This window comes from Rhincodon typus, chromosome 25, assembly GCF_021869965.1.
Source record: "Rhincodon typus isolate 14 chromosome 25, sRhiTyp1.1, whole genome shotgun sequence".
Classification (NCBI taxonomy): Eukaryota; Metazoa; Chordata; class Chondrichthyes; order Orectolobiformes; family Rhincodontidae; genus Rhincodon; species Rhincodon typus.
The window spans coordinates 10213484-10218864 of NC_063356.1; positions in this window are offsets into that span (position 1 = coordinate 10213484).

Here is a 5381-nt window from a genome sequence, read left to right on the forward strand (position 1 = left end):
TGTCAGAAGTGTATTGATATCTTTGTTTTCAATAATTTCCATTTAGTTGTTTTGAGCAGAGATTGTTTTACTATTGTGTATTTGGTAACTCTCATGTTACCAAATGCACCATCCCAACATTGACTTGGGTGGTGCTGGTAAATCAAAAACACTGGTTAACCTGTTGCACTTTATGACAAATGAAGGACTTGAATGAAAACGTGTCTTTAAGTTCTGATGCAGCTCTCAAGGGCTTATAACCTCTCCACCTTTCACTCTTTTCAGTGTAAACTCTGAAGGAAAAGTACTTCAAACTGTATCCAGTTGTTTTACAATCAAATAGAGTCATACAGCTCTACAGCACAAAAAGGCCCTTCAGCCCATTATGTCTGTACTGGTCAGAAAAAACCACCTAACCGTTCTAATCCAACATTTATAGCCTTGCATGCTTTGGCATTGCAAGTGCACATCTAAATACTTCTTAAGTCTTACGATGGTAAACTGACAACATTAGTATTTTTCTGTAGTAATTATGACACCTGTTACGATACAGTTAGTATACAAGTGTTCCTGTCCTTGTTCTGTAGAGGTGGAGTGCGGGGATTATTGGATTTAGGAGGTGCCAATCACATGCATTTTACTGTAATTAGATTTGGCTAAACTTTAAATCAAAAATTCAAATCAACATGGGAGTTGACCTGGAAGAAAAATTCCATCCTGACAACCTAAGCCTGATTTTTTTTTTATATCTTGTTCTGAAGTTTGTATAGGTAACTGAGTTATTCCACTGCTCCCAACCCACTCTAGTTATTTGCAATAGAAGCAGAAGAAATTTCTTTGCCCAGAGAGTGCAGAGTTACTGATTGAAGCAGATACTATGCCAGCATTCAAGATCAAATTGGATAGGTAATTGAAAGAAACAAAAAAGATTTGTGGGCTCAAGGTGAGAAATGTGATTAAAGAAATTTCTTCATGTACACTATAAACACCAACACAGCCTGTTCCATGCTACAACCTCTGTGCATTGTGTTCTAGTGTGCATTTTCATCAACCTGACTATATCTCTTTATAGACTCTTTGTGTCATCTCCACTGCTTGCCTTCCTCTCTATTTTTGTGTCATGTGCAAACTTGGTAATAGTATATTCACTTCCTGTGGTTGGTTCGCTCGCCGAGCTGGTTCGTTAGTTCGCAGACGTTTCATTACCCTGCTGGGTTGCTCGGCGAGCAAACCAACCACAACATCCACAATTGGAGCTACAAATCTACTCAAGAACTTTATATTTTCACTTCCATGATCCATGGTATTGATTTATAAATATTTGCAGCCCTACACTGATCCCTGGTGCACTCAACCAGATACAGGTTGCTATCCTGAAAATGCCCTCCTCACCTCAACTCTCTGTCTTCTATTATTTAGTCAATCCTCTACCTATAATAATATGCTGCCACCAACGAGGTGGTCCCTTTTAAAGCAGCGTTATAGGAAGTCGCTTATTGAATGCCATTTCCACATCCAAATATATTACATCTACTTGGTCTCCTTTATCTATTCTGCTTGAACTTCTTCAGAGAACTGTGTAATAAATTTATCAGGAACAATTTATCTTCATGAAACTATGCTGCCACTGCTTGATCAATTTACGTACGTTAAGTACTCTGGTATTACATCCTTTACAATAGACTCTAGCCTTTCCATGGATTGCCACCTTGCTGTGCTGGAGAGGTTTGAGTGTTCCATTGATCCTGAAAGTGACATAGTCAGGAGTTCTCAACTCCTGGCATGGCCACCTATGATGGTAAGGTCAGAGGGGAAGGAACCAGACAAAGCTTAATCCAAAACAAGTCCTCAACAGCAGAAGGTATTTGTGTGATATCAATGGCTCTGACAGTGGATGGAGGCCACAGCAGTCAGGAGATTGAGGTTTCCTTGCCACTGGAACTAGATCTACCTCTGTCACAGACCATGTGTCTGCTGCTGTGCAACGGCATTCCCGCATTAAAGGAAAAAGATGTGCAGGTTAGGGTGGATTAGCCAGGCTGAATTGCCTGTAGTGTTAAGGGATGTGTAGATTAGATGGGTTATAGGGGGATGGGTGTGGGTGGGATGCTCTGAGGGTCAGTGTGGACTTGTTGGGCAGAAGGGCCTGTTTCCATAATGTAGGGATGCTATGAAATGTCCTGCACAAGGCTTCTTACCGAGAAGAATTCAACTCCCTATCACCACATGTGTGCGCGCAAACACGCTCACGCACACACACAAAAAACACAAGTCATGCAGTGAGAGGTGATGGGGACAGGATTGTGAGGTCTGGAAGTCCCTAGCTTTGTACTGACACATAGCTGGTGGAGTTTGACTCAGTCTCTTCACTTTTGGAATAGTAACAGGAGAATGTTTCGGCAGCTATCTTCATGACTGAGCATCGCTCATCAAGATCATTTTGCTTGCCTAAATGGGGAAGGACCCAGAAAATGTGCCTTAAAAATAGTCTGTATCATACCCAGTGAGCTCATCTACCTGTGATCTGGAAACCAAAGACCAATTCAATCTCAGAACCTGAAATATATGAACCCTCATGGGCAATAAGCAAAATAATAGTCTGGAATGAAGAACTGCCCTTGTTGCCCATGAACTCAGACACTTTAACATTGATGTTGCAGCCCTGCAGGAGACTCGAAGAGTAGGTGAAGGGCGGCTGAGTGAAGAAAACGATGGTTCCACCTTCTTCTGGAGACGGAAACCTGAGGATCAACCCAGGATGCATGGAATTGGATTCACTATCAAGAACAAACTCATCAACCAACTCTCAGATCACCGCTTTGCAGAACACCTACGCTCGGTTCGCAATAAACAACTGCACCTCCCAGTCGTGAACCATTTCAACTCCCCCTCCCATTCCTCAGACGACATGTCCATCCTGGGCCTCCTGCAGTGCCACAACGATGCCACCCGAAGGTTGCAGGAACAGCAACTCATATTCCGCTTAGGAACCCTGCAGCCCAATGGTATCAATGTGGATTTCACAAGTTTCAAAATCTCCCCTCCCCCTACCGCATCCCAAAACCAGTCCAGTTCGTCCCTGCCTCCCTAACCTGTTCTTCCTCCCACCTATCCCCTCCTCCCACCTCAAGCCGCACCGCCATCTCCTACCGACTAACCTCATCCCACCCCCTTGACCTGTCCGTCCTCCCTGGACTGACCAATCCCCTCCCTAACTCCCCACCTACACTCACCTTTACTGGCCCCATCCCCGCCTCTTCAACCTGTTTGTTTCCTCTCCACCTATCCTCTCCTCTATCCATCTTCTATCCACCTCCCACTCTCTCCCTATTTATTTCAGAACCCCCTTCCCCTCCCCCTTTTCTGATGAAGGGTCTAGGCCCGAAACGTCAGCCTCTCTGCTCCTATGATGCTGCTTGGTCTGCTGTGTTCATCCAGCCCTGCACCTTGTTGTCTTGGATTCACCAGCATCTGCAGTTCCAACTATCTCAGATCTCCCTGTTGGCCTCACTGATTGCCTCATGACTGGCCATCTCTAACTTGCCAAGAACCAGCAGGCAATGGTAATGAGTGCCTGTGCTCTAACCCTCAATCCATAGATGTGTCCAAAGAAAGCTTCTACTCCACCCTGAACACAATACTCACCAACATCCCTACAAAAAATAAAATAATTATCCTTGGAGACTGCAATACAGGGTTGGAAAGAATCCCCAAATCTGGAAAGGAATGATCAAAAAGGCAGTCGGGAATTGCAACCCCAGTGGGATTCTCTTGCTTGCCAAACATATGGAACACCAGCTGATCATCACCAACATACTGTTCCACCACAAATGACAAGTTAAAGATTTCTTGGAGGTCAAAGTGCTGGCATTAATCAATTGTGTCATCATTCAATCCTGAGGCCTAAAGGAAGTCCTCATTACTAAAGTAATGGCCAGTGCAGACAACTGCTGGACAAACCTTTTGCTCATCCACTCCTCAATATCCACTAAATGCCACCAGCAGCTGAAGTCAAAGAACCAGATCAGAGAAAAGCTCAACGTTGAGCCAAACAGACTAGCAAACTTCCAACAATGTCCTCACCAAAATCTCCAAAGGCTTCATGTGACTGGAGTGGGGGAAATCTCGAAAGATCTGAAGATAGCAGTCATCTCATGCTGTGAAGAAACCATTGGCTACAAGACCAGGAAACAGTAAGACTGGTTCAACGAGAATGAACACATGATCCAAGATTTCCATGACAACAAGTGGAAAGATCTCTATGCCTGGCAAAATGACGTCACCAGCGTGGTAAAGAGGAGAATTTGTCAAAAAGTAAAGGTGGAGTTACAAAGAAGAACTAAGGAAACCAAGAACCAACAGAGAAAGCTAAGGAGCTGCAACTCCTTGCTGATAAGCATGACACCTGGGGTTTCTTCAGTGCCACCAAAATAATATACAGACTCAACACCCTTGGGCCTTGAACCATTACAGAGTAAGAACAGCACTCTTTTAAGAGATGAAGAAAATATCAGCCTCCAATGGAAAGATCACTTCAAAAAACTACGATACAATCATCGATGGGGACATGGTTGAGGAAATTCCAACTCTCCAGCAAAGATGATCTAGGGCTACCAGCTTGTGTTGCAGAAGTTGCAGCCTCTGTTAGACACATGAAGAATGGAAAAGTTGCAGGAGTAGATGGGATTCCAGCAGAAATTTACAAACTTGGAGGAGCAGAACTTACCCATCATCTTCATCAACTATTCCTGAAAATCTGGGACAAAGAAGAAATTGCTGCTGATCTCAGGGGTACTGTCATCGCCACTGTGTTCAAGAACGGAGACAAACTGGATTGTGGGAATTCCCAAGGAATCTCCCTACTCTCCATTGCTAGGAAGATCATTGCCTGAATCCTCACTAAGCATCTTCACCTGGTCTCAGAGGACAACTTTTCTGCAAGCCAGTGTGGCTTCCAACCAAACTGTGGAACTATGGGCATGATTTTCATTGCTCAGCAACTCTATGAGAAATAGCAGGAGCATGCCAACCACTCTGCATGGCCTTTCATCGACCTGACCAAGGCCTTTCACTCAGTGCATCAGGAAGTGCCATGGAAGACCCTGTTAAAGGCCGGCTGTCCAGTGACATTCGTCATCATCCTCTGTCTCCTCCACGACAAGATATCAGCAACTGTCCTCACTGATGGTAATATGCCAAAATTCTATCAGTTAAGACCGGGTCAAGCACAAATGTGTCATCGCCCTCACCCTTTTCTCCATCTTCATCACCATCATCCTTCGTGTTGTCGATAACAAGCTTCCCAGTGGTGTGGACGTTGTCTACAGGATAGGCGGAAAACTTTTTCACCTCAATTCGTTGAAATCCAAGAAGAAAACAACACCCACCTCAGTTGTGGACTA